The sequence below is a fragment of the Bubalus bubalis genome, chromosome 5, assembly GCF_019923935.1.
Source record: "Bubalus bubalis isolate 160015118507 breed Murrah chromosome 5, NDDB_SH_1, whole genome shotgun sequence".
Taxonomy (NCBI): domain Eukaryota; kingdom Metazoa; phylum Chordata; class Mammalia; order Artiodactyla; family Bovidae; genus Bubalus; species Bubalus bubalis.
This window is the reverse complement of record NC_059161.1, coordinates 66,982,194-66,995,883: the sequence shown is the minus strand read 5'-3', so window position 1 is coordinate 66,995,883 and position 13,690 is coordinate 66,982,194. Positions and strand designations below refer to the sequence as shown.

The 13,690-nt window shown below is 41.0% G+C and overlaps 1 long non-coding RNA gene across 2 annotated transcripts in view; it reads left to right on the top strand.

The window, feature by feature from the left end:
• The first annotated feature begins 9,438 nt into the window (after positions 1 to 9,438).
• LOC123333727 overlaps positions 9,439 to 13,690 on the top strand; it is a 38,577-nt gene continuing 34,325 nt past the window's right edge. Inside the window, exons 1-2 of one of the 2 annotated variants that reach the window (XR_006551213.2) lie at positions 9,476 to 9,495; positions 12,860 to 12,932. This is a non-coding gene — a long non-coding RNA (uncharacterized LOC123333727). Of the gene's footprint in view, positions 9,496 to 12,859; positions 12,933 to 13,690 lie in introns of both variants that reach the window. The other variant, XR_006551212.2, reaches the window with a different exon arrangement.

Genomic DNA, 13,690 nt, shown 5'->3' with positions numbered 1-13,690 from the left:
GAATTTTTACTTAATTTAATTTTAATTTTCATAGTTGTAGTTGAATAGAACAGACATAATATAGGTTGCTTAAGATACATGTATATATTATTCACATTTAATTTCTGATAGATGGATTACAAAGGAAGAAGGACATAATGTAAAATATTAATTTTATGTCGGATGTCCAGCAGGATGTTGTATATTGTGATAATAAACTAATCAGTAAGAGGAAGAGCTTGATATAAATTGTTACTTGGCTAACATTTCTTTGGACTATATTCAGTAATACATTTTCAATCAAATGTATTATATACTGCTTCATAGTCTGTTAACCTGTGAACTGTTCAACATTGTTCATGTTTGGCCAAGAAAACATTCCTACATATACATATGCAAATGATACACTGACTACAAAATGTGTTTATAAAATGCTTGAAAATTTTGGCAATTCTCAGTTAGAGAAAGGTCAGTCTTAGTTTCCATACCAGAAAAACTAGAAATGTCTATGCAAAGGACCAGATTAATTCAATAGAATATTTTTACCTCCTGGAGGAAACTGGAAAAGTCTTTTCTGAACACCCTAAATCTTATGCCAAGTGTGCCAATTGGCACACTTCTGAACAAACATCAACATGGTTGATTTTGAGAAACACACTATCAACTGATTAGTTACAAAAAAGTTGAAAAATAATTCAGCCTTTTTGTATTTGGGGATTAGTTATCAACATGCTTTTTTCTTTTGTAAACACAAAGTTTTGGATGTTCTTTATAGAAAACCCGAAAAAGCAAAATAGCAGAAAAAAAATAATCATACATACTTGTGTATATGAAATTTTCCTCTCCTTGTTTCAGGCTAAAGCATATAAAAACTGAATATTAAAGGTAAATTATTCTGACCCAGGATTAGATGGGTTAAGCATAATTCTTTTGCTATATAGTCTTATGAGACATCATTTAGCATTATTAAATTTGCTGTGAGCCTGTTTAAAGAACTACTTTTGTAAGTGGTTCAGGAATCTACAAATGGAAAAATGGCTATACAGTAAATTATCATTGGAATTCAGGTTCTCCCTGGCTGAAATTTGGTACTAGTATTGGCATTTCTGGCAATTCTAATGAAATTTTTGTAATCTAAAATAAATTGATAGAATGCCATAAAATCACTTTCTAATATCTCATGGATGGCTCTGCATGCCTTGTTGAAAGTGAAAGTCACTCAGTCATGTTGGACTCTTTGCGACCCCATGGACTATATAGTCCATGGAATTCTCTAGGCCAGAAGTGGGTAACCTTTCTCTTCTCCAGGGGATCTTCACAACCCATGGATCAAACCCAGGTCTCCCTCATTGCAGGCATATACTTTATCAGCTGAGACACAAGCCCAAGAATACTGGAGTGGTTAGCCTATCCCTTCTCCAGCAGATCTTCCTGACCCAGGAATCAAACTGGGGTCTCCTGCATTGCACGCAGATTCTTTACCAACTGAGCTATCAGGGAAGTGTGCATGCCTTGTTAGTGAAGACATGTAGACTCCAATTTTCTTATAGTCCTGATAAAAATTTTATTTGCCATTCAAATATTAAGTTATCCTGCCTATTTATATACCCTTGTTTACCAGTCTCTCAGTGCTTTTTTTGAAGTATTTGAGCAAATTACTGAAACAAAGTTAAAAACATCTTCTCTAAGCAAATCTTCTTCAGAGGTTCTCATCAATGGATGGTAATGGGAAAGGGGTGGGGTGCATCTCGACTTATTTGGTTAAAGTGAGAATTTTAAGTTTTTCCCTTTTGAGTATCAAATGTATTCATTCATCATTTCTTTATCTGTCTAATAACACTTGATTAAGTTATTCAGAAAACTAAGATCATGGCATCTGGTCCCATCACTTCATGGCAAATAGATGGGGAAACAGTGGAAACAGTGTCAGACTTTATTTTTTGGACTCTAACATCACTGCAGATGGTGATTGCAGCCATGAAATTAAAGGACACTTACTCCTTGGAATGAAAGTTACGACCAACCTAGATAGCATATTCAAAAGCAGAGACATTACTTTGCGAATAAAAGTCCATCTAGTCAAGGCTATGGTTTTTCCTGTAGTCATGTATGGATGTGAGAGCTGGACTGTGAAGAAGGCTGAGCGCCGAAGAATTTATGCTTTTGAACTGTGGTGTTGGAGAAGACTCTTGAGAGTCCCTTGGACTGCAAGGAGATCCAACCAGTCCATGCTAAAGGACATCGGCCATGGGATTTCTTTGGAAGGAATGATGCTAAAGCTGAAACTCCAGTACTTTTGGCCATCTCATGCGAGGAGTTGACTCATTGGAAAAGACTCTGATGCTGGGAGGAGAAGGGGACGACAGAGGATGAGATGGCTGGATGGCATCACTGACTCGATGGATGTGAGTCTGAGTGAACTTCGGGAGTTGGTGATGGACAGGGACGCCTGGCGTGCTGTGATTCATGGGGTCACAAAGAGTCGGACATTACTGAGCAACTGAACTGAACTGAAGTATCTACTATGTAAGAGATGTTGTGACAGGTATTAGGAGGGCATAGTTAACGAGCTATGGTACCCCCTTAGACAATTCAGTCTATTAGAGAATAGAGCCGCAAAATGTATAAAGCACCGAGTGTTACCCATCTAAGCCATGTGTGTAGTGGAAGGTTGTAGAAAAGTTATATTGACTGAAAATGTTGAAGGCAGAGGAATATGTTTTACAACAGGCATCTTGAATGTATGGTGGCACATTTTTGATCTATAATAGGTCACAATGATGGGTTTGTAAGGAGAAAGAATGGGTGAGTGGTGAGATTTCAGAGTGATTACTCTGAAGTGACTAGTGTAGAAGAGTTTGATATTTTGTTAAAACCTTTTTTGATGTACTGTGCAGATGGATATGCCTATTGGGTGATTTTTTAAAAAAATGGTATATTATGAAACTTGGGTTCTGGAAATATCTTTTCTAGTGTTTTATGGAAGATGAGAAAAGTCTTCTTTAGGTTCTGTGAGAGGTGTGAAAGGGCAGTTGGTGACATAAAATTTTGTGTTGGGTGTGTTAACTGAACTCAGGTCTGGCTGCTCTCTGCTCAGAAGTCAATAGTTGGGAGCAAGTGCTGCTCTCTGTTCAGAAGTCAATAGTTGACTATTGACTTCTGAACAGAGAGCAGCCAGACCTGAGTTTGGCAGCACATGTTGGTGGAAAGGGCTTCCTAGATGGCGCTAGTGGTAAATAACCTGCCTGCTAATGCAGGAGGCATAAGAGACATGGGTTTGATCAGGAAGGGTTTGATCCTGGCTGAGGAACATTCCTGGGGGAGGGCATGGCAACTCACTACAGTATTCTTGCTTGGAGAAACCCATGGACAAAGGAGCCTGGCAGGCTACATCCATAGGGTCACAAAGAGACAGACATGACTGAATGTTGGTAGAAAGGAAAATAACACTTTTAATCAGAAAGCGGTCAATCTGGGGAGAAAGTGAACGAGGTGTCCCCAGACCCCACACCCCAAAACCAACTCCAAAGATTCTGCTTGGCTGTGAAAGTTTTTAAAGGAAAAAGAGAAACAATCCTAGTTAATCAGTGAGATAGGGGGTCAGAGTCGTAGCCGTTCCCCACTCTGTGGAGGCTTGTCCACTTCCTGTGATCTTTCTTTAGATGCTATGTTGTTCACACAGCTTGTGAGATCACTGAAGGGGAAACTAGGGAAGAGATCTGGTCCTCTGATAATTTCTTATTCTTCATTTATGCCTCAGTGTCAGACTTTATTTTTCTGGGCTCCAAAATCACTACAGATGGTGACTGCAGCCATGAAATTAAAAGATGCTTACTCCTTGAAAGGAAAGTTATGACCAACCTAGATAGCATATTCAAAAGCAGAGACATTACTTTGCCAACAAAGGTCCATCTAGTCAAGGCTATGGTTTTTCCAGTGGTCATGTATGGATGTGAGAGTTGGACTGTGAAGAAGGCTGAGCATTGAAGAATTGATGCTTTTAAACTGTGGTGTTGGAGAAGACTCTTGAAAGTCCCTTGGATGGCAAGGAGATCCAACTAGTCCATTCTGAAGGAGATCAGCCCTGGGATTTCTTTGGAAGGAATGATGCTAAAGCTGAAACTCCAGTACTTTGTCCACCTCATGCGAAGAGTTGACTCATTGGAAAAGACTCTGATGCTGGGAGGGATTGGGGGGCAGGAGGAGAAGGGGATGACAGAGGATGAGATGGCTGGATGGCATCACTGACTCGATGGACTTGAGTCTCAGTGAACTCCGGAATTGGTGATGGACAGGGAGGTCTGGTGTGCTGCGATTCGTGGGGTTGCAAAGAGTCGGACACGACTGAGCGACTGATCTGATCTATGGTAAGAACCAACAGGTTAGGCAAAATATTACACTGACATATATACACTACCAAGTGTAAAATGTTAATTGATAGCTAGTGGGAAGTTGTTGTATAACTCAGGGAACTCAGCTTGGTGTTTGGTGTTGACCTAGAGGGGTGGGATGGGGGAATGTGAGGGAAGCTCAAGAGGGAAGGGATATATGTATACATAGAGCTGATTCACTTAGTTGTACAGCAGAAACTAACAACATTGTAAAGCAATTATTCTCCAATTAATACAACAAAATATTTGAAAGGTGTTCTTGGGCCAGAGATGAGTAGAGCATGGAGACAGTTGATTTAAAAGTTTGCTACTGTTTAGCTTTGTGAAATTGACAAGAAAAGGGATTTCCTGCTGAGGGTGGTTTCCTGTAAAGAGCTGATTACAGTAGAAGGAAGAACATAAGGGGTTTGAATTGGAGTATTAACAATGATATGGTGAGCAGATGCAATGAACAATAACCAAAGCATTGATTAATACTATTCTCCTCTCTTATCTCTTTCTCTCTCTTTCTCTTTTGCTCCCTACAAAAAGTTTCCTCCAAAGCTATCAGGCACATTTACTCCTTTGCAGTGGCTTATTTGTTTTCCATTTATTCTCTGTTCTTATATAGCTGGAACAATAATGAATTAAAAATAAACACAATTTGCAAGAATCTTTTTTTTTTTTACTTCGTTAACAATACCAGTAAACACAATTCTTCTGAGACACAAAGATCCCAACAGCAATAATATTCTCTTCTCAAAAAGTCTAACTGATGTTTGCAATTGCATGTTTGTTCTGATCTCTTTCTATCGTGATGACATAGCATCATATTATTAAGATGGCCACAGCATACCATTATCAAGGTAGCCAGTTAAATTCTCTTACACCTTTTTCATTTTGTGGGAACATTCCACTAATTTGCCACATTTTATTTTAATATCTGTATGAGTTATGATCTGAAAACTTTACCCAAAGAAACTTTCTCAGCCAAGTTGTCAGTTAACAGCTTTCTGATTTTCTTGAGCTACATTTCTTTTTATAATCCTTGTTTTCCCTTTATAGTTAATAACTAAGAAAATATACTTGTTGTTAAGTGATATTGATGTAGTAAAACCCCGACTTTCTATTCAAAATTTGTTTTCCCTCTTTATTGATGGGCTTCCCAGGTAGCTCAGCTGGTAAAGAATTTGCCTGCAATGCAGGAGAGCTGGTTTCGATCCCTGGGTTGAGAAGATCCCCCTGGAGAAAGAAATGGCAACCTACTCCAGTATTCTTGCCTGGAGAATCCCCATGGACAGAGGAGCCTGGTGGGCTACACTCCATGGGGTTGCAAAGATTCAGACACAATTCAAAATTGTTTTCCCTCTTTATCTGTAGATAAGGAAATTTCTGAAATTAAAAAGAAACTACATTTAAAAGCAAAGCTCATTGTAAATACATGATATTAAATCTAGCATTTGCTTCTACCAATTTCTTGTTTCCAAAAGTCTCTAGGGAAGAATTAGTATTTATAAGCTATTATAGAAAATACTTTTTTGAAAATTGAAATAACACATATCACATTTATTTTGTGTATATCAAGTCTAAATTTAGAGAGTTAGAATGATCAGCACACCATAAAATAGTAGCTATCAAAAAATGTTCCCTGAGTCTAAAGTCAGTGAATTTTCCAATATATTTCAATCAGCTGATTTGGATTTGTCAATTTTAGTACAGATATAGGAGATTTATAGTCATATTGATTTAAGGTGTGGCTCAACCACAGGAATTTATATAAAGAGGTAATGTATGAGTTTCCCACCACATCCTATTATTGTTGGAAAATATTTAAGAAGGAAATAACCAAAAGTGAATAATAATTTTATACTACATATTTTCAGAGTAGAATTAGGTAACTTGATGAGCAGAAAGTAGCAGAGAAAATGTTTAATGTTAATTATAGCTACAGAATAAAGATACTTTGTGTTATTGCTTGGTAAGAATTTCATTCACTAAAGCTTTCCAAAAAAGAATAATTCCCAGTAAAATGAGAGCTCATGATATTGGAAGCAGCATACTGGGAAATTATTGTGTGAAAATATTAAAAGATAGGCTTCAAAGTGGGTAGCTTAGAAATCAAACCATTCAGCTTAGAAATCAATTTAAGGAGATCTTGCTTAAATAGATTGATATGCCAAATCATCTCTGATTAAGGATGGGATAGTAGATTCCCAGAAATTTGAGGTGATGTTCTTGGCTATGAATCATTAGGATCCCAAAGTAATTCATCTCTTACTTTGAATTAGTTTTATATTTCAGTGATGGAGAAATCTCTTTCTAAATTTAAACCATTGTATTTGGAGGCAGTTCTATAAAGATATGATCCAAGGGCATCTGCCTTTTTTTTTTTTTTTCTTGTAGCTTCCACTTTATGATCTTAATTCTGCCCTCTAAGTAAACGAAGGCTAATTTCAAACCCACACTCTTAGTATCAAAACTCATCAAAATTTGGGAATTCCAAGGATCCTGTAAAAGTCTTGATAATTTTAAGCCATTTTATTACAGTCCTTCCAAATTATTTCTTCTTCAGGTTAGATAGCCTTAGATCTTTCAACTACTATTTTAAAATCTCTTTTCCATTCTGGATATATCACTCTGAATAGATTTCAGTTTTTCTCTAAGAAGAGTTGCTGCGTCTGTAACTTAAACCCATATCCATGGATTTGCATGTTCTTAGAGTAAGACTATTTTCTTCCTATCATAAATTATCTAAGTCTACATAGAAAGTGTTACATTTACCTGTTTATTTACCCACTCCCAAGTCCCCATCAGAAGCAGTCATAGAAATTACATTGGTAAGGAATAAGTAAGTTATCAGATAGGTTAAGGGACTCAAACTGTAAAGTAGTTGTAATAAATGACAGAAAGAAAGCACATGCAATATTAAGAACTATGAATTATAACTCAGAATGCCTGTGTTTTATTCTAAGCTTTGTCACAAAAGTATGTGACCTTGGGCAAGTCACTTAACTTTCCAGCCTCTATAAAATGAGGTTTAGAAAGGTCAGTGATTCTTATTCAAATAAATACTGATGAATCCCTATGGGCAATGAAACATATTAATACTAAACGGAAGATGTTTGCATTAGTGCCTCTTGATGAAAGTGAAAGAGGATAGCGAAAAAGTTGACTTAAAGCTCAACATTCAGAAAACGAAGATCATGGCATCTGGCCCCATCACTTTATGGGAAATAGATGGGGAAACAGTGGAAACAGTGTCAGACTTTATGGGCTCCAAAATCACTGCAGATGGTGACTGCAGCCATGAAATTAAAAGACGCTTACTCCTTGGAAGGAAAGTTATGACCAACCTAGATAGCATATTCAAAAGCAGAGACATTACTTTGCCAACAAAGGTCTGTCTAGTCAAGGCTATGGTTTTTCTAGTGGTCACGTTTGGATGTGAGATTTGGACTATAATGAAAGCTGACCACCAAAGAATTGATGCTTTTGAACTGTGGTGTTGGAGAAGACTCTTGAGAGTCCCTTGGACTGCAAGGAGATCCAACCAGTCCATTCTAAAGGAGATCAGCCCTGGGTGTTCTTTGGAAGGAATGATGCTAAAGCTGAAACTCCAGTACTTTGGCCACCTCATGCGAAAAGTTGACTCATTGAAAAAGACTGTGATGCTGGGAAGGATTGGGGGCCGGAGGAGAAGGGGAGGGCAGAGGATGAGATGGCTGGATGGCATCATCAACTCGATGGATGTGAGTTTGAGCAAACTCCAGGAGTTGGTGATGGACAGGGAGGCCTGGGCGTGCTGCCATTCATGGGGTCACAAAGAGCTGGGCACTACTGAGCTGAACTGAACTGAGAGCACTGTGATGGGAAATACTGGATTGGATAATCTTTAAACTTAACAATCCTGGCTTTTATTTAGAATTTTCTTTTCCAGATTCCTCATCCAACATTTTCAACCTACATTTCCCTGAACACCAGTATCTGGTGATTAGTATGTATTTTTCAGATGATGATTTCGGTTTAAAAATAATTTTGTTATGCTTCATATGCTCTACCCACCTCTTGGAATTTAGATGATCTGCATAAGGAAACCTCATCGCTACTATTCTCAGTGGTGGTGTGGTCACACAATTGTTTACATCACACAAGACACCATGTGTTTTGATTTCATCCCTTCTGTGTAGTCAGGCCACTCAAGATGGCTGTTCACCAGCTCACTTGCTCTATCCTCTTCCAGACCAGTGCCTGCTGCTGCTGCTAAGTCGCTTCAGTCGTGTCCGACTCTGTGCGACCCAATGGACAGCAGCCCACCAGACTCCCCCGTCCCTGGGATTCTCCAGGCAAGAACACTGGAGTGGGTTGCCATTTCCTTCTCCAATGCATGAAAGTGAAAAGTGAAAGTGAAGTCGCTCAGTCGTATCCGACTCTTCACGACCCCATGGACTGCAGCCTACCAGGCTCCTCTGTCCATGGGATTTTCCAGGCAAGAGTACTGGAGTGGGGTGCCATCTTCGGCTAAATGCTAACAAGACGGACCTTACTGTATAATTGCCCCAGACCCTGGCTGGTGCTTATTCTGATCAAAGGGGCAGTGAGCTGCCCCATCCTGTGCTGGTTTCCCTGGTAACTAAAGAGCTCACGTGACATCAATTCCCCTCTAACTGGTAACCTCCCAAGAGCTCACGTGACATCAATTCCCCTCTAACTGGTAACCTCCCCCTACGCACTGATCCAGGGAGTGAAGATGGCTACCGCATCCTGCCTGCAGTCCACGGCGCACAGTCAGGTGTCGCTCTAGGACTCTGTTTCAGATGTGTGAAAGTGAAAGTCGTTCAGTCGTGTCCGACTCTCTGCAACCCATGGACTATACAGTCCACTCCAGGCCAGAATACTGGAGTGGGTAGCCTTTCCCTTCGCCAGGGGTTCTTCCCAACCCAGGGATCGAACCCAGGGATCGAACTCAGGTCTCCCGCATTACAGGAAGATTTTTTTACCAGCTGAGCCACCAGGGAAGCCCAAGAATACTGGAGTGGGTAGCCTATCCCTTCTCCAGCGGATCTTCCCGACCCAGGAATCCGACCAAGTTCTCCCTCATTGCAGGCGGATTCTTTACCAACTGAGCTATCAGGGAAACTTCAGATATGTAAGTTCCCCCATTCTTTAAACCATTGATGTCTGTGTTGCTGACTCTGAGGCTCTTTTTCAGTCTCAAATCGGGGCCAACACAGGCCTTGTAGGTCTGCAGGGTGCAGCCTAAAAATTGGCGTAGCAGTCAGGACGCCAAGGGAAGCCCCACGAGTGTGGAGAGTGTGGGAAGTCTGGGGTGCCCTGTGGTGGCTGGCCTTGGTTAACGGAGGCTGCCAGGAGATCTGAACAGTGGCTTCTAATGGCTCTGCTATTGTGTCAAAGAGAGCCTTCTGTTAAGTGGTTAAGCTAGCTTTCTAGAAGGAATTGGTATTTCTCTTGTGCCTTTGAGATGTGAATTAGCTGGCTTCTCTGGAACTTTAATCTGTGATTTCTAAGAGTAAAGGAGAAAAAAAAAAAAAAGGAGCTTTTAAATAAACTTTATAGAAACAATTATGTCTGTCTAAAAGAGTCTGTCCAGATTTTGGTAACTTGAAGTTAAATGAAGAGAATTCATGACTATATGGGTCATATCAAATAGGATACAGTACTGAAATATTGAGGCTTCCTAGATGGCTCAGTGGTAAAGCATCCACCTGCAATGCAGAAGACAAAGGATTGGGAAGTTCCCCTGGAGAAGAAAATGGCAATGCACTTCTTGCTTGAAGAATTCCATGGACATAGGAGCCTGAAGGGCTACAGTCCATGGGTCTGAAAAGAGTCAGACTGACTGAGAACTAAGCTCACACACATGTTGAAATATTAATTGCTGAGCGGGGTCTCACTTTACCTGCCTATGCCTGCTTAGGACAGAACAAGCCTGAAGCATTATGTTTTTCAATCAGGAAATGCACAACTACTTGCTCCTTGGTTTTTGCCTAGGATTAAGGTTTTCAAGAGTTAAGATTTTAATACATCATAGTTCTTGTAACCAAGTTGTTGTTGTTTTTAATCAATTATGTTGTGATCCGATGTTTAACCATGTCTTTTTAAGTCTTTCTGTCATTGAAAGAAAGCTATTGTACTTAGGGGCTTCCCTGGTAGCTCAGCCGGTAAAGAATCCGCCAGCAATGCAGGAGACCCCTGTTCAGTTTCTGGGTTGGGAAGATCCCCTGGAGGAGGGCATGGCAACCCACTCCAGTATTCTTGCCTGGACAATCCCCATGGACCGAGGAGCCTGGTGAACTACAGTCCATGGGGTCACAAAGAATCTGGCATGACTAAGCAACTAAGCACAGCACAGCATTGAACTCAGAGGCTTTTACAAAAGAGCTTCATTTATAAGAAGATTCTTAGGAAGGACATTTTGACAATAACAAAGTTAACACAAGGATTAGTTACTGAGTGAACCAGTGACTGTGGTTGTCATCTTTATGGGTTTTTTCTGAAATGCGACTAGTTTTGATCTGGGTTCTCCAGGTATAGAGAAGCGCATCCTCTTAAGTTGGTTTTGATTTATAGCAGTTTGGTAAACTCTACCTGTGAATAGAATTGAAGCATTTTCTTTTGCTTTCTCTCTGGTCCCTCTAGAAATTGGAGACTCTTGGGTTCTGAGCAACTTTATCAGGGGATTGGAAAAGACTGTCTCCTGGCATATGCCAGCATCTCAATATTTTGGGGACTTCTAGAAGAGAAAAACCACCAAGGCAGAGCTTTATGGAATGCCTTTGGCCTGGCTTTCCTGGCCTTGAGGCCTTTCGGGTATTCAGTCTGAGACCCCTGAGGACTTACCCCTCAGCTAGTTTGGAGGCACATACATGGTCAATCCACTGGACCTGTTTTGCAAGCAAATTAGTTTTGATTGGCTGTGTTTGGTGGATTCAAGAGAATAATATTATGTTTCGATGAGTGTTAAATTCTAGTTCATTAATTGAGGTCTATATGTATGAAAGTTCTTTTGTTAGTGATACTTTTGTCCAGGAAAAGAAAATTATCTAGTGAAGTTATCACAGAGTGTAACTACTCATGGTATGTGACATTGCTTGCTTTAAGTTGCGACTAAAAGCGCATGTACAATGCTTGGGTGACAATTGGGTATAAGTGATAAAATGTGTGGCCTATAGTGTATCGCCCTTTACCATATCTGTCAGTAAACATAACTGACTGCCACTGAGCCCCCTGGGCTCTGCTGTGTGGAGTGGAATAGGCTGGCTTCCCAATACACAAGTCCAGCTCATGGAATTAACTTTTTTTGTCTGTTTGCTTGGAAAGACCTAATGGGTCCACCCCTAAAGGCACCCAATGTAACGTGGGGCAGCAGACCTGTACTGTGACTGCTGACTCCTGGCTAGGCTGCCAGAATGCTTCTTTTAAAGCCAAGCCTCCCTCACCCAGCAGGAGTAGCTCTGGGTTTGTGAAAACCTGGAGTGGCCTTACCTTCCTTAAAATGGACAGGGCACTGCTGTTATTGATTCCCTTCCCACTGACCCAGCAAGTGCTTGGCTCTAAAATTTGCCCACATCCTGGCGAATAACTGTTCTGATCAACAGTTGTGTTGTGTGTCTTACCCTTGATACCCTTTGGCTGCAGTTCTCTGTATTGTGTCTGTGGTATCTACTTGCAGTCCCCCCTTTCACCTGACCCCAGGGGTATGGAGGAGGGGCGGACTGAAGTTGTCAGGGTTGTGCAGGGTATGTAGGGGTGGAGTGTATGATCAGGCCACTCAACATGGCTGTCCTCAGCTTCTCTGTATGTTTCCTGCCTGACCAGCACCTGCTTCACCTAAACCCCAAGCGCATGACTGGTCTTCCTATGTATTTGCCCCAGGCCCCAGCCGGTGATATGTGTGGGCTCAGTAGTTCAGTCGTGTCTGACTTTTTGTGGCCACATGGACTGCAGCCCACCAGGCTCTTCTGTCCATGGAATTCTCCAGTCTAGAATACTAGAGTGGGTTTCCATTTCCTCCTCCAGGGGAATCCTCTAAACCCAGGGATCGAACCTGTGTCTCCTGAGTCTCCGGCATGGGCAGGTGGATTCTTTACCACTAGCACCGCCTGGGAAGACCCCAGCTGGTGATTGTTCTTATCAAACGGGCAGTGAGAAGCATGACCTTCTGCTGGTTCCCCTGGTAGCTAATGAGCCCACCTGACATCAATTCCCTGTAACTGGGTAATCTCCCCTGCCCCCAGGGAGTAAAGATGGGCATCCTGTCCCACCCACTGCCCATAGCATACAGTGGGGCATCGCTCCAGGACCCCACTCAGATGTGTAAGCTCCCCCCATCCACTAAAGCAGCAGTCCCCAAACTTTTTGGCACCAGGGACCTGTTTCATGGAAGACAATTTCTTCATGGGTGGGGGTGAGGGATGGTTTCAGGATGATTCAGGCACATTTTATATATTGTGCCCTTTGTTTCTAACATAAAGCTACTACTGATCTGACAGGAGGTACAAGATTCCCAACCCAGAGCCTGGGGACCCTGCATTAAAAGACTGATGTCTCTGTTGCTAAATCTGGGTAAGTGCAGCCTTGTAGGCCTGTGGGGGTACAGCACAACAACTATATTACCAAACCACTGAGAATAAAATGATGGTAGTGCATACATTAATCTAAGTAAACAATTTCAGTGCTTCCAGTGTTAGAAGATTTAAAAAGAAGATTAAAAAAAAAACATATTCTCTGTATTTACACAGTGGAATAATGTGTCTGGGGTGTCTGGGATAACTACAGACACAGACAAAAATACAAAAGAGAGCACTAAGGAGTGTGTGCTAAGTGTCTGATGATTGAGGGGTAGATCAATAAATCCAGAGATAGATTTTAAAGATAGTGATTTTTCAACTGAAAAATAAGTGGTTTAGAAAAATTTCACATGTACTGTCAGTGTTCAGCCACTCAGTCTGACTTTTTTTGTTTTGTTTTTTTTTGTTTTTTAATTTTATTTTTTTTTAAACTTTACATAATTGTATTAGTTTTGCTCTGACTCTTTGCAGCCCAATTGACTGCAGCTCATCAGGCTTTCCTGTCCTTCACTATCTCCTGGAGTTTGCCCAAATTCATGTCCACTGAGTCGTGATCCCATCCAGACATCTCATCTTCTGTTGCCCCCTTCTCCTTCTGCCCTCAGTCTTTCCCAGCGTCAAGGTCTTTTTGAATGAGTGGGACCTTTGCATCAAGGGGCCAAAGTATTGGAGCTTCAGCATCAGTCCTTCCAATGAATATTCAGGGTTGATTTCCTTTAGGATTGACTGGTTTGATCTATTTGCTGCCAAAAA